This window comes from Erinaceus europaeus, chromosome 11, assembly GCF_950295315.1.
Source record: "Erinaceus europaeus chromosome 11, mEriEur2.1, whole genome shotgun sequence".
In the NCBI taxonomy this organism is placed as follows: domain Eukaryota; kingdom Metazoa; phylum Chordata; class Mammalia; order Eulipotyphla; family Erinaceidae; genus Erinaceus; species Erinaceus europaeus.
Genome location: NC_080172.1, coordinates 3,415,001 through 3,431,232, shown reverse-complemented (window position 1 = coordinate 3,431,232; position 16,232 = coordinate 3,415,001). Strand labels below are relative to the sequence as shown.

General features: G+C 46.8%; 1 protein-coding gene across 1 annotated transcript in view; it reads right to left on the bottom strand.

Annotated features, from left to right (window-relative positions):
- The window catches only part of LOC103109509 (high affinity cAMP-specific and IBMX-insensitive 3',5'-cyclic phosphodiesterase 8B), a 71,930-nt gene extending 55,908 nt beyond the window's left edge, over positions 1-16,022 (bottom strand). The window contains exon 1 of the mRNA XM_060201074.1: positions 15,967-16,022. The gene's annotated coding sequence lies outside the window, so the exon portion shown is untranslated. The remainder of the gene's footprint in view (positions 1-15,966) is intronic.
- Positions 16,023-16,232: the final 210 nt, after the last annotated feature.

Sequence of the window (16,232 nt, the reverse complement as noted above, 5' to 3'; positions counted from 1 at the left end):
ACTTGATACGAAGCGGAAGTCAGCGCAGAACACTTGCTACGAAGCGGAAGTCAGCGCAGAACACTTGATACGAAGCGGAAGTCAGCGCAGAACACTTGATACAAAGCGGAAGTCAGCACAGAACTCTAGCTAAGGACATCCGCATTCAAATGTCAGGAAGAGAATGATGATATAAGAAATTTATTTTGGAAAATAGGATATTCTGATGCAAGAAGAATGTATATTTGGAGAGACAGATGATAATGTAAACTGAGTAAAATGCTAAGCGTAGCCTACAGGTGGCAGGCGTCAGGGTGTTTACTGTAAGGGCTTTTTCTAGGCCACAGAAACCTCTGCTGTATGTTCAATGATATTCATACTAAAACACTGGAGAAATAGGGTTGTAATAAGAACTGGGGTGTCTTCTTCATGTTCTTTGCTTCCCCCATCATGACCTGTGACCATGGACTACAAGCCATAAATTGAGAGGGAAGGGGAGATAGACAGACAGGCAGACAGAGAGAGAGAGAGAGAGAGGAACCTGCAGCCCTGCTTCACCACTCGTGAAGCTTTCCCCCTGCAGATGAGGACTGGGGGCTTGAACCCTGGTCCTTGAGCACTGTAATGTGTGCGCTCAACTAGGTGCGCCACCACCCATCCCTCTCTCTTTCACTGACTCTCTGCCTTTTCTATCTCTGTTAAAGAAACAATCAAAAAGCATAAGGCCTCCCAAGCTCAAAGAGGTCCCCCGTTCTGTCTGTACTATATCAGGCTTGTTGTGAGCCTGTCTCTGACTTTCCTTGAAGCTCTTTTTTGACAGTTCTAACCACTGGAAGCCTCTTCCAGATCCAAAGATGCTTGACTGCTATCACGGGCAGCACCCACACTGGAGCTTTCTCTGCAGTCACTGTGTTTTGTGCTTGTGATGAAAGCGCTCAGCCCTTTGCTTCATTCCCTTTCACTTCTGTTCAGTCTCCCATCCCCCAGTCCTCTTCCGAGTAGGACAGAAGCATCATCATCTAACTGAGTGAGGTTAAGGCTGGGGGAGGCCATGAGTAAAGGCACGCTTTCCTCTGTCTCCTGGAGTCATGCTCAAACATTTAACCCAGACACGGCATCCAGCCAGTCAGGGAGAAAAGTGGCTTTTGAGAAACTGATTGCTCCAAATCTGGACAAGTTTAATGGAAAACACTCTGAATTCTCTTTTCTTAACTCCTCTCCACCCTCGTGGCACTGAAAAAGATCATCTTTACTGGAATTTTGTTTGTAGAGATTATTGAAATGAGGCTCAACATAAATGAAGGCTTAGAAGCTTGAATAAATTCCTCGGAGATAAAACATTGGCTGCTCAGACTCCACAGAAACAAAAGATTCTTGAGAGGGCATATTGCACCAGAGCAAAGGACTCTGGGGAAGGCGGGAAGGGACAGGATAAGAGAAGTCTTAATTCAGCTAATTCAGTATGCTTTACAGTATACTGTAAACCATGAACTCTCACCAATAAAATAAAATTAAAATAAAAAAAAGACTCTCTAGGTCAAGGAGATATACTATGGTCATGCTGCTTATTTGTTTTGTAGATGAAATGGTAATTTATATAGAACATTCCAAAGGCTCAGTGAAAAGCGGTTAGAGGGAACACATGTTTGTAATAAAATGGCAGGATACCCAAAGCAACCTGTTGTGACCCAGAAGCAACTAACAATCGAGCAGAACGAAAACTCAGGAAAACGACACTTTTTTTTTTTTGGAGAATGAAAGATCTCTAGGAATACATTTAATCAAGGAAGTGAAAGACATTTAATTTTTAAAAAATATTTATTTATTCCCGTGTTGCCCTTGTTGTTTTACTGTTGTAGATATAGTTGCCATTGATGTCGTTGTTGTTGGATAGGACAGAGAGAAATGGAGCGAGGAGGGGAAGACAGAGAGGGAGAGAGAAAGACAGACACCTGCAGACCTGCTTCACCGCCTGTAAAGTGACTCCCCTGAAGGTGGGGAGCTAGGGGCTCAAACCTGGATTGTTAAGCTGATCCTTGCACTTTGCGCCACATGCGCTTAACCCGCTGCACTACCCCGACTCCCGAAAGACATTTTTATACCGAAAACTGTAATTAGAAGTGATTCTCCTTCACACATATTTCTGTGTGCCTAAGAGCACACAGTCCAGGGAAAAGAAATGCCAGTGGTCTTCACAGATGACAGAGATCTGACGTTCCAGCTTTTTTATTTTACTGTTTTTACTTTTTTTATTATCTTAATTTTTTTATTGGATAGACACAGGCAGAAATCGAGAGGGAAATGGGTGCCAGAGAGGGAGACGGAGACAGAGAGACACCTGCAGACCTGCTTCACCACTTGCAAAGCTGCCTCCCAGCAGGTGGGGAGTGGGGGCTCAAACCCGGGTCCTTGCACCCTATAACATGTGCGCTCAACCAGGTGTGCCAACCCCCAGTCTTCTCACTCCAGCTTTTTCTAAGCAAAGCCCAAAGCTTCTCTGTGGACAATGCGTCACGACACTGTCCGGCCCCTGGTGCTGACAACTCCTCCCCCCCAAGCTTCCCTGCTGTGACCATTTTTCGCTGCTTCCATTGCATGTCAAATGCAGATATAGACATAGACTGATTGGCAGGTGGACCCACACCCCTGGCCTGTCTCTGTCTTTCCCTAGTGGGGCAGGGCTCTGCGGAGGGGAGGTTCTGGGACACATTGGTGAGGTCGTCTTCCCAGGGAAGTTGAATAATTATAGAAGTCAGACCTTCCACCTTCTGCTCCCCATAAAGATATTTGGTTCATACTTCCAGACAGATAAAGAACAGAAAAGCTTCCAATGGAAGCAATGGGATAGGAACTCTGGTGGTGGGAACTGTGTGGAATTCTTCCCTTGTTACCTTACAATCTTGTTAATCATTCCCTTGCATTAGAAATTTCCCTATTTATCCCTCTGGGAATATGGACCAAAGATTTTTATGGGGAGCAGAAGGTGGGATTTCTGGCTTATAATTGTTTCTCTGCAGGACATGGGCATTGACAGGTGGATCCACACCCCCAGCCTGTTTCTATCTTTCCCTAGTGGGGCAGGGCTCTAGGGAGGTGGGGTTCCAGGATTCATGGGTGAGTTCGTCTGCCCAGGCAAGTCAGGATGGTGTCATGGTAGCATCTGTAATTTGATGGCTGAAAAGCATTAAGACGTGAAGCAGAACAAATAGTTTGTCAGCAGCCTAAAGGTAAGAGTATAGCAGGTGAGATTTGGGGTCTTCATGTTGGAAGAAGCTAAGAAGTCTACTTGAGGTATATTCCAAGGGGCCCATGGCTTTACTAACTTTTTGAATCAGCTTTCTTAATCACACCAAGTCTCAGTTTCTTCATTTGTAAGACGGGGCTCTGAGTACGTACCTCTTGGAGATGCCAAGAAGGTCACAGGACTTGAGGACTTATGACACAAGCCATCGGATGATTATTAAGCTTACTGACAAACTCGACTGATCAAATATTTACTCAGTGAGCTCAGCGCCAGTCACGGGAGACAGCAACACAGAAACTGGGCTTAGTGTGGGAGCCGCTAACCGCTTACTGCTCATGAGAGGGAGGGGTGTAGAGTGCTCAGGGAAGCAACTGCAGAAGCCAGTTCTTGTCAGGGGAGTGGGAGGCCTGCAGGAGATCACAGGAAGGAGGAACAGGCCAGACAGAGGTGGGACGCTCAGGCACAGGAAGGAACCTGGGATGTTTAGGGAACTGGGGCTTTGTGTGACCAGAAGGTATGGTCAGGGGCCTTGGTGGCAGGCTGGAACTGGGCCAATGAAGCCTTTGCATGCTCCTAGAAGTCATGCTGACTGTTTTCTGCATAATAAAGGAAGCGGGGCTATAGAACAAAGCCTCTCACTGGAGGAAAGCTGGTCCTGAAACAAGAGCAGCCTAGAATGTCCCCAGTTGTGACCATCTACTGTGAGTTCAGACTGACAGGGACACAGGTCACACAGGCTCCTGTGTTGAATCTGAATAGACATGATCCCTGGGTCAGATCAATGGGGTAATCAGTCAGTGGTATTTCTCTACTTTGCTCATGTTTGAGAGCTCCTCTTTGCCCTGACCCAGCTGTCTAGTCCTATTCTCAACTCTGAAACCATCTTCCCAGACAATACTTTTAGTTCACCTGAATGTTACCTGTCTGGCTCAGGAAAACATTACTAAAGTCACAGACCCCTAGGAACACACCTAAAATAGACTTCCTCGCTTCTTCCCACATGAAGACCCCTAATTTCATCTGCTCTATTCCTACCTTTGGGTTCCTGTTTATTAAACAATTTGCTCTGCTTTATATCTTACTGCCTTTCAGTCACTAAGCTGCAGATGCTACATGAATATAGAATAGGAAGATGGATCAGAAAACACAATCTAGGGAGTTGGGCGGTGGCGCAGCGGGTTAAGTGCACATGGCGTGAAGCACAAGGACCAGCGTAAGGATCCTGATTCAAGTCCCCAGCTTCCCACCTGCAGGAGGGTCTCTTCACAGGTGGTGAAGCAGGTCTGCAGGTGTCTGTCTTTCTCCTCCCCGCCCCCCCCCGTCTTCCCCTCCTCTCTCCATTTCTCTCTGTCCTGTCCAACAACAACAGCAATGGCAACAATAACATTAACAACAACAACAAAGGTAACAACAAGGGCAACAAAATGGGGGAAAAATGGCCTCCAGGAGTAGTGGATTTGTAGTGCAGGCACTGAGCCCCAGCAATAACCCTGGAGAAAAAAAGAAAAAAAAAAAAAAAAGAAAGCACAATCCAACTGTAAATAAAATATTTTAAAGTTGTCAAGTTGATATGCAAGTGTTGTATTTTAAATTTATTTATTTATTTATTTAAAATGTTAATAGACATCTTTGGGTCTCAATTAGTTTGTGTTTCCATAGTAAACAGAAACTTGCAATTAGCAGAATGTCATTATAATAATATGGTCTTGGGATCTTTCTTACATTCAGGGGAGGGGCTCAAAGGTCACTGGGTAGAGCTCATCTTTACTATATACAAGGACTTGGGTTGCAGTCCTCAGCACCGCCCTGGAGCACAGTGCATGACAGGTGCTATAGTGCCTCTCCTCCCTCTCCCTCCCTCTCCCTCCCTCTCCCTCCCTTCCACCCTCCTTCCTTCCTCCCTTCCACCTTCCTTCCTTCCTCCCTTCCTCCCTTCCTTCCTTCCTTCCTTCCTTCCTTCCTTTACTATTGGATAGACACAGAGAGAAATGGAGAAGAAGAGGAGATAGGGAGGGAGAGAGAGAGAGACAGAGAAAGACCTGCAGCCCTGCTTCACCAATCATGAAGCTTCACCCCTGCAGGTGGGGACCAGGGGCTTGAACCTGGGTTCTTGGCGCACTGTAATGTGTGCGCTTAACCAGGTGCGCCACCAGCTGGCCCCATCTCCCCCCCCCTTTTTTTTTTTATCTTTTCCTGTTTCTAAAAAGATTTTTAAAAATCTATCTTAATCTTTCTCTCTTTCTTTCTTCTTCTTCTCCTCCTTTCTCCATTTCTCTCTGTCCTACCCAACAACAGAGTAATGCTCTGGCCTCCCTCTCCCTCTGCCTCTGCCTCTGCCTCTGCCTCTGCCTCTGCCTCTGCCTCTGCCTCTCCCTCTGCCTCTCCCTCCGCCTCTCCCTCTCCCTCTCCCTCTCCTTCTCCCTCTCCCTCCGCCTCCGCCTCCGCCTCTCCCTCTGCCTCTGCCTCTCCCTCTGCCTCTCCCTCTGCCTCTCCCTCTGCCTCTCCCTCCGCCTCTCCCTCTGCCTCTCCCTCTCCCTCTCCTTCTCCCTCTCCCTCCGCCTCTCCCTCTCCCTCTCCCTCTCCCTCTCTGCCTCCGCCTCTCCCTCTGCCTCTCCCTCTCCCTCTCCTTCTCCCTCTCCCTCTGCCTCTCCCTCTCCTTCTCCCTCTCCCTCCGCCTCTCCCTCTGCCTCTGCCTCTCCCTCTCCTTCTCCCTCTCCCTCCGCCTCTCCCTCTCCCTCTCCGCCTCCGCCTCTCCCTCTGCCTCTGCCTCTGCCTCTCCCTCTTTTCATCTCTCTCCCTCTGCCTCTCCCTCTGCTTCTCCCTCTGCCTCTCCCTCTCTCTCTCCCTCTCTCTCTCCCTCTGCCTCTTTTCATCTCTCTCTCCCTCTCCCTCTGCCTCTGCCTCTCCCTCTCCTTCTCCCTCTCTGCCTCTCCCTCTCCCTCTCCCTCCCCTCTCCCTCTCCCTCTCCCTCTCCCTCTCCACCTCCACCTCTCCCTCTGCCTCTGCCTCTCCCTCTTTTCATCTCTCTCCCTCTGCCTCTCCCTCTGCCTCTCCCTCTGCCTCTCTCCATCTCTCTCTCCCTCTCTCCATCTCTCTCTCCCTCTTTCCATCTCTCTCTCCCTCTCTCCATCTCTCTCTGCCTGTCTCCATCTCTCTCTCCCTCTCTCTCTCTCTGCGTCACCTTCTCTCCCTCTCTCTCTCCCTCTCCCTCTGCCTCTCTTCATCTCCCCCCCCCCCCCCCCCCCGCCTCACCACTCAGTAAGTGAAATAAATCCTTAAGACAATGGACAGAAATCAGCATGTGACCCTGTGAGCCCTTCTTCTCTGCACCAGTCAGTCTCCGTTTTGCAGAGCATTGCCATGGGGACTGACTAACCTCTCCTGGAATGAAGGACCTGTCCTGTCACGTGCTGGTAGAGAATACCCACAGTCACAAGCACCTGCCCAGGAAGGACAGGCTTAAGGACAACAGAATGTGGCCAAGCCCTCCCCATGGGTTACTCTAGGGACTTGTCCTCCCTATAAAGTAGCAATGGTGGGGGCTCCTCACTCTCTGCAGGGAGGCTGGTCAGCCTGCTCTGCCCCTCGAGGAAGACGGGTCCTGACATGAGAGCAGCCTAGAATGTTCCAGCTGTGACCATGGACTGCGAGCTCAGACTGACGGGGACTCAGAGGACACACAGGCTCCTGTGCTGAATAGGAATAGACATGGGCCCTGGGGTAAACAGTTAATTTTATTCATAGATTTTCTTCAAGATAAAGAGAGACTCTCTACCCTAATCCAACTTTCTAGTCCTGTTCTCAACTCTGACACCATGTTCCCTGACAATATTTTTGTCCAACTCCATGTTAGCTGTCAGACTAAAGCAAAAACTAAGAAAGTCATAGCCCCTAGGAACATACCTAAACTAGACTTCCTGGCTTCTTCCCACCCTAAGATCCCTATTCTCATCTGCTCTATTCCTACTTTTTGGTTCCTGTTCATGAATAATTTTTTCCTGCTTCATATCTTACTGCCTTTCAGCCAAAGTTGTAGACACTACTATAACTCCATCCTGACTTCCCTGGGCAGACGCCCTCACCCATGTGTCCTGGAGCCTCCCCTCCCCAGACCCCTGCCCCACTAGGGATAGACAGACACAGGCTGGGGGTGTGGATCCACCTGCCAACACCCATGTCCAGTGGAGAAGCAATGACAGAAGCCAGAACTCCCACCTTCTGCTCCCCCCAAAATAATTTTGGCCTATGTTCTCAGAGGGGGAGAAATGGTAGGGGAAAGATGACCAGAGGACTCTGAACTCCAACTCCATCAGGAGCCAGAGAGAGAAGAGGAAAAAGGAAGGGACATTTGGATGCAGTAATAGGTGTAGGTGTGCCTTGGAAAGGAAAAGAAGATGGGACCATAGGGGGAAAAAAGGAGGCAAATACATACAAATACAGACAGACAGTTGTAGAAATAATAGTCAACCCATATCTGCAGCCTTGGGAGAACTCCTGTAGTTTCCAGTGGGAGTGGGGATCCAGAACTCTGGTGGTGGGAGCAGTGCAGAGTTGTACCCCTCTTACCTTGTGATTTTGTAAATCAGTATCAAATCACACACACACACACACACACACACACACACACACACACACACACACACACACGAATAGAATGCGGCAGTTTGGGGCCACATAGGGGCATACTTGGTTGAGTGCACATGTTACCATGCTTTAGGATCTAGGTTCAAGTCTCCAGTCCCCACCTACAGGGGGGGAAGCAGATATTTCTTTTTCTCTCCCCCTCTCTATCTACTCCTTCCATCTCAATTTCTCTGTCTCTCTAATAATAATAATAGTAAAAATGGGGGGAAAATGTCACCAGGAGCAGTGGATTCATCATGCAAGCACTTAGCTCCAGTGTTATCCCTGGTGGCTTTGTTGTTGCTGTTGTTGTTGTTGTTGCATGTTCTTGTATTTCAACCATGAGAAAAACCATCTGTGGTTGTCTTTCACTTCCTGTCTTACTTCTCTAAGCATAGTCACCGTGCTAGTGAAAGGACCCAGAGAGCTGGAAAGGTGACAGGAGTTGGCAGAGACCCGAAGGGCTAGAAAAGCTGTGCCCAGGGCCCAGGCAGTTGAACGCACATGCTATAACACACAAGGACCAGTTGTGTTAGAGGGCCCTGCTCCCTACCTGCAGGGGGAGGCTTCATGAGATGTGAAGTGTCTCTTTCCCTCACACTCCCTCTCCCTTTCTCTCTCTACTCATCTCTCCTCCTCTCAATTTCTCTATGTTCTATGTAATTAAAAAAAGAAAGGAAAACAAAACAAACAGAAAAACAAGTTCTTCCCAGCAGAACTATTATCTGAGCCACAAAGCAAACTATAAGCATGTTTTTGATGTTGAAGCAGCCGCACTCAAAAAATGCAAACTCTGAGTTTTAATCACCATGTAAAAAACGTATCCTTTTATCACAAAGTCAGTGAGACGATGATGTCAGTTGTTTGTGTTCCTCCTTCTGTGTGCAAAACCTCCTCCACAAGATCAAGAATTTGCTGGCCCCTGACATTGTACAAGCTTGTGCTTTGTTTTAGACACTTCTGATAGTCTCCGACTCCAGGATTACTTCATGATGCTGTTGCTATTTTCTCTTAATCTTTAGGATAATTTCAAGATTAAATATGTCACAATAAAACAAAATGGGAGTCTCTCTCTATCAAAAAGCAAGACAAATGACCACTGGGTGTGATGGAGTTGTGCAGGGCCTGAGCCCCTGTTATAACGCTGGTGGTAAAAGCAACAAAACCATACGTGTGTGTGTGTGTGTGTGTGTGTGTGTGTGTGTGTGTGTGTAGCCACATTTGTTCTGCCTGGTGCCATCTGTTAACCTTTAGCCATGATGACACCTGAAAACATGCCAGCCAGTCATCAGATATGTTTTATGCCACTGCCATGTTGGCTTCCACTTGCCTGCTCTGTGCCTGGGAGTTGAATCCTGACTGTTTGTGGCTTTCACAGCTGGAGGGGCAGAGACATCATGTCTTGGCATCAGCACAGAACAGGTGTTTGGCACCGGGGTGGGAAGCAAGCATGTGCTTGGTGGAGAGGAGATGATCCTGGGGGGCTGGGTGGTGCCACACCTAGTTAAGCACACCTAGTACTATGTGCAAGGACCTGCACAAGGACCCAGGTTTGAGTCCCCACTTCCCACCTGCACGAGGGTGGAGGTAGACATGCTTCACAAGCAGTGAAACAGGTCTGTGGGTGTCTCTCTTTCTCCCTCTCCACCTCCCCCTCCTCTCTCAATTTATTTCTGTCTTGTCCAATAAAATGGGGAAAAAAATGGCTGTCAGGAGCAGTGGATTCTTAATGAATGCTGATACCAAGCTCCAGAGATAACCCTGGAGGTGAAATAAATAATAAAAAAGAGGAGGTACTGTTTCCAGCAGACACACCTCCCTGAGCATTTCCAGCCTCTTGGCCAAAAAAATTAAAAAATAAAAAAAAATAAAACCAGGGTTCATACAGGGAAAGAAAGCTCAGAGGATGACAGGCCAGGTCGGCAGACAGCAGACTGACTCACTGCCTCGTTCCTTGTTAAAATGCGAACTTACAGCCTGATCTGGACGCCAGGGCTGAACCCCCGACAGGCGGCTCCCAGCCTCCAGGGAGCCCTTGTCACAGACACTTCACCATTCACACAGGCCTCCTTGGACAAAGAGGAAAAACACTGTGGCTAACCAGAGATACGAGAATGCCTAGTTACTGAGAAACCTAAGTGTCTCTCCAGGCCTCTGCAGCACCATTAAGTGACGTCAATGGCTCAGGCTATCCGAGCTCTGCAGTGCCACCCTTCTCAAAACAGTGACTAAAGTCGCAGAGGAAAAGAGAATTCTATTTAGAGACTCAGGAAAGAGGAGGAGGCCCCTCAGTGATGAGCCCCAGCATCTGGTGCTCAAGGTCTGTCCGCTTTCCCTGTGCGTTAAGAAGAGTTTACAGCTGGCAGGAGAGCAAGACAAACACATTCAGTTCTGGGCATGTTAACCAACAGCCCAAGGGCTTACTAATGGCCAGGCAGGGCAGGCGTGTAAAGACAAGTGGAACCCAGTGACCCTACCGACCTGGGACGATGCGCTAAAGAAATGGCCAGAGACCACAGAATGTGAGCTCAGATATACAGGGATGTAGAAGTCACACAGGCTCCTAAGCTAATTATGGGCCCCAGATCACATCAAATTGATGGGGTTTACAGTAATATTTCTGCCCCTTTCCCACAGTAGGGAGCTACTCTCTTCCCTGATCCAGCTTTCTGGTCCTTTTCCCAGCCATGACATCATCTCCCCAGACAATAATTAGGATTCACCTGAATTATCAGATTTCAGGCTCAGGCAAAACAAACAAACAAACAAACAAACAAACAAAAAACACCAGTATAGTTACAGCCCCTTTGGAATAGAACTAAAATATGCCTACTAGCTATCTACAAAATGGAGGACCCCTCAACTCTTCATCTGCACTATTCCAGCCTTTAGGTCCATAATTGTCCAACAGTTTGTTTGGCTTTGTATGTTAAATCTCTTTTCAGCCACCAGGTTCCAGATGCCAGCAGGATGCAACCAGACTTCCCTGGACAGACAACCCCACCCATGTGCCCTGGAGCTCCATTTCCCCAGAGCCCCACCCACTAGGGAAAGAGAGAGACAGGCTGGGAGCATAGATCGACCTGTCAATGCTCATGTTCAGTGGGGAAGCAATTACAGAAGCAAGACCTTCCATGTTATGCATCCCACAATGATGCTGGGTCCATACTCTCAGAGAGATAAAGAATAGGGAAGCTATCAGGGGAGGGGTTGGTATACGGAGTTCTGGTGGTGGGAATTGTGTGAAGCTGTCCCCCTCTTATCCTATGGTTTTTGTCAATGTTTCCTTGATATAAATAAAAAAAAATTTTTTTAAAAGAAATGGCCAGGAGATTAGTGAGAAGGTCCTCTGAGGGCTTGAGGAAGAAGATGAGACGTGATGCTTCTTGGGCAGGACTATCAGGGACTGGCAGAACTGTGGGGATGGAGGCACAGGGAGACTGGTAACAAGAATATTGGGATTCTACTCATGAAAAGAGAAGGGGAGAGAGGCAGGACAAGGCTAGCAAGAGAAGGCTATGACTGATTCTGGGTTTGACTCATTTCTGGCATAAGCGTGAAGGAGTCCAAACAGGCTCATATTGTGCACTGTGGCTCCAGAGCCCACAAATAGCCCTTAGGTTCATGGTTAGTCAACAATTGTTTGGCTCTGTATGTTAACTCTTTTTCAGCCACCAGGTTCCAGATGCTACCATGATGCCAACAGGACTTCCCTAGGCAGATAACCCACCAATGTGTCCTGGAGCCCCGTTTCCCCAGAGTCCTGCCCCACTAGGGAAAGAGAGAGACAGGCTGGGAGTGTGGATCCACCTGCCAACGCCCATGTCCAGCGGGGAAGCAATTACAGAAGCCAGACCTTCCACCTTCTGCTCCCACAATGACCCTGGGTCCATGCTCCCAGAGGGATAAAGAATAGGAAATCTATCAGGGGAGGGGATGGGATATGGAGTTCTGGTGGTGGGAATTGTGTGGAGTTGTCCCCCTCTTATCCTATGGTTTTTTTTCAGTGTTGCCTTTTTATAAATAATTTTTTAAAGTTAGTTTGCATCTGCCAGAGCCCAGCTGCTCTTCCCCAAAGATCCACTTCTGTACCTCTCCCTTTGCCATGACACCTCTCCTGCAGACATTCTTTTTCTTCCTGGAATATCTAAACTTTGCTGTAGAGAGAATTTTGTCCTATGAAAGTCAATTCTCTTTCTTCCTCTGAAATCACTGAAGACTTGCTCTGTATGGCTAATGGTATTATGTGAATGTTTCTGGATTCCTGATGAAACTCCCAGTAGAGAAGGTGGAACTTCTAATTTTGAGAAGCTACATGATGACTTTGTTTGTTATCAGAAAAGCCAACCAATTTTAAGCCAGATCAAAGCTGGAAGCATGCTTCTCGATCTGAGATTATATTACAAAGCTATAGTAACTAAAACAATATAGTATTGACACAGACATATAGAGCAGTTGAGCAGAATAGGAACTCACAAACAAAAAAGCAAATTAATAGCTAGTTGACTTATGATAAAGGAGTCAAGAGTATATCATGGGGAGAGAGTAGTTTCTTCAGGAAGTAGTGCTAGGAGACTTAGACAGTCAAAAACCAAAGCATAAAATTAAATGCTATCTTGCAGCATATACAAAAACCAATGCAAGTTCTGGGAATAAATAGTGAAGTGGATGTATAAAATATCTTTCTTGGGTCCAGGTGGTGGTGGACCTAGTTGAGCACATATGCTGTGATGTGTAAGGTTCAAGTCTCTGGTCTCCACCTGTCAGGAGAAAGCTTTACAAGTGATGAAGTAGAGCTGCAGGTGTCTCTCTCCCTCTCCGTTTCCACCTTCTCTCTCAATTTCTGGTTGTCTCAGAGATCCAATAAATAAATATAACTAGAAAGAAAGAAAAAAGTTTTAAAAATAAAATATCTTCCTTCAACAGGCTAGGGGTATGGATGGACCCACCAATGCCTATGTCCAATAGAGAAGCAATTACAAAAGCCAGACCTTCCTGAGAGATAAGTTAGAAGGAGAAGGAAGAATATGGAATGATCTCACTCATAGACAGAGGGTGAAAAATAAGACCAGAAAAGAAAACACAAGGCAGAACTTGAGCTGGGGTTGGTGTATTGCACCAAAGTAAAAGGCTCTGGGGTGGGGGGTGTTCAGGTCCTGGAACATGATGGCGGAGGAGGACCTAGGTTTGGGGTTAGAGTGTTATGTGGAAAACTGAGAAATGTTTCACATGGACCAACTGCTGTATTTTCCTGCCAGCTGTAAACCATTCATTCCCCCAATAAAGGAATGCAAAAAGAAAAGACGCCCCAAACTACTGAGAGTCAGGGAGATATCGACTAAAAGCACAGTGAGATACCTCTCACACATGCCATAAGGGCCATAAGACAACCACCACCTCAAGATATCACAGTGCTGAACTGTGTGAAGAAAAGAGAGTTCATGTGCACTCCTGGAGGGATGAGAATTGGTCCAGTCTCAGGGAAAACTGGATGTGCTTCAAAAGTTAAAAATAGAAATACTACATGACCCAGAAATACCACTTTTCTACTTCTGGGTATTTATCTGAAGACAATGGAAACATTAACTTAAAAAGGAATGTGGATCCCTGTGTTCATTACAGCATTATTGACAGTAGTCAAAGTACAGAGACAACACATGTCTGTCCGCGGATGAACGGGTCAGAAAGTGATACGTGAATCTGTGAAAGAAGGGCTATGACACAGCTCACAGAAAGAAGGGAATCCCGCCATCTGCACCAACACGACTGTTTCTTCTGCACATTACATTATACTAGGGGAAGTTAGCCAGGGAGGTACTATATGCGTGGAAGCTAATGACAAAATAAAAAAAGACAGAAGGCCAGCTGGTGGTGCACCCAGTTAAGTGCACATAGCATGAAGCACAAGGACCTATAGACAGAGAGAGACAGAGAGAGACAGAGACAGAGATATCACAGATATGGAGCAAATACATGTTGCCAGACAGAGGATACGTGGGCAGAGGTTAGAGGCTATGGAACTCAAATGGATCAAAAGACATAAACTCCCAGTTATAAAAGAAATAAGCATGGTGGTTGTGGTGGTGTCATGCACAGTATAGTGATTACAGTTAATAACACTCTACTGCATATTAGAAAGTTACTAAGAGAGTAGATACTACAATTCTCATCCCAGGGAAAAAATACATGCAACTCTGTGTGGTAAAGAATGTCAACTAGTTACTCTCTCCCCTAATCCAACTTTCTAGCCTTTTCTCCACTCAGACACCATTTTCTCAGTCAAATATTTTTATCCAACTTCAAAGTAGCTTTCAAAACTACCACAGTCTCAGGCCCCTAGAAAAATGCCAACAATGGACTTCTTAGTCTTCTTCCACCCTAAGATCCCAAATCTACTCTGTTCCTACTTTCTGGTTCCTGTTTAGTAACTGTTTTGCCTTGCTTTATATCCTGCCCCTTCCAGACACCAAGTTGCCGATGCTGCCATGATTGCATCCTGACTTCTCTGGGCAGATGATTTTGCCAATGTGTCCTAGAACCTCCCCTCCCCAGAGCCCTGCCCCACTAGGGACAGACAGACACAGGCTGGGGGTGTGGATCCACCTGTCAACACCCATGTCCAGCAGAGAAGCAATGACAGAAGCCAGAACTCCCACCTTCTGCTCCCCCAAAACAATTTTGATCTATACTCCCAGTGAGGGAGAAGTGATAGGAGGAAGATGAGAGCTCTGAACTCCAGCTCCAGCAGGACCCAGAGAGAGGAGCAAAAGGGGAGGGACACTTGGATGGAGTCATGGGGTCATGAGTGCCTTGGATGGGAAGGGAGGACTGGACCTGGAAGAAAGGGAGGGCAATTACGTACAAATGTAGACAGGTAGTTGTAGAGATGACGGTTGGCCCGTGTCTGCAGCCTTGGGAGAACTGCGGTGGTTTGTAATGGAGGGACTTGGGATTCAGAACTCAGGTGGTGGGGAAGGTGTGGAATTATACCCCTGTTGACATGTAATTTTGTAAATCAATATTAAATCACTAATAAAATAAAAGAATGTCAATGAGACTTACCATAGTTATGATTTAGCAATATGTGCAAATATGGAATCTCTTTATCTATCTATCTATCTATCTATCTATCATCTATCTATCATCTATCTATCTATCATCTATTTTTTTAAAGCACATGGACAACGATGAAGTCCAATGGGCCAAGACAAGGCCTGAAGGCTTTCTGCAGGCTCTCACTGTGTGAATCTGTCCCTGTCCCCATAGCCATGTCACCACCAGGAGGAGTCCGGGTGTCACCTGTCCTGTCCGTCCGTCCCTGGTTTATGCCCTACCTTCCAAGTCCTCCCCATCAGACCCCTCCCTCCCCATCTCCGACAAGTCCCACACGACTACAGTGGACACCATTCCAAAGCCCTTCATCTTTGTGAGAAATCCAGCTCGTCCTTTCCTAATGTTCATCTAAGGCAAAGGCCATGTCTGAAAATTTTCCAAAGCACATCCCTGGTCATTTCATGTGCTGAGTACTTTTCCATGAACAAACTTTGAGGCAAGAAGTGAAAATACACATAATCTAGCACTAAAAGTATAAATCAAAAGAAAAATTACCAGTACCAGTCGTGCCTTCCATGATAAAACTACCTGTGACAGTTTCTTTTAAAAAGTCCAACTTAACAAAATTCTATTGCTTTCGGCAGGCAACACTCCGAAGGGTCATTCAGACTGAATGTAAAGCACAGAGACACGTGAACTGCTTTGGCCCTGCCGCTAACATGGACTCCTGATGCATCTGAATTCGTAGCTTTCATTTGTTTTAAGAGATGATGATAGAAAGAGGGAACATTTTTTGCAGGGGGGTATTTTATGTTCTCATAAACAGTCTCAGTCTACATACAGGCTCAACCACAAGTGAGACCAGAGCTGGTGTGCACTGTTCCTAAGGCAGCACAGCCTTGGAAGGGGATTTCAAAAAAGCGTTAGTCTAAAGACGCACGTTTTGCCATAAACATTTCAGTAGGCAACGACAGTTAAGACGCAGAGAAAGACAAGCAGCACACAGGGGTGAGTCTGTCACGTGTGGCCAAGCTGACAAAGCAAAGGAAGAAAACGGGATACTGTACCTGCTTGTTATTGTCAGTGCTACAGCACAGTTTCTTGAGGGAGACAAAATGCCTAATTTTCCTAATAACATAAATAATCAGTTATTAGTGAAACAGATATGAGATGATCCAACAAGTCAGCACATGAGACATCAACAGGAGTTTCCTTAAAGTTGCAAAACTCACACACAACCCAAATTATAGAAAACACATTTGCACCCCCTCCCCCCAACCCCCTCCACACACATGTTGGAGGAGCTGGCTCCCCTGTCATCATAGCTGGCTCA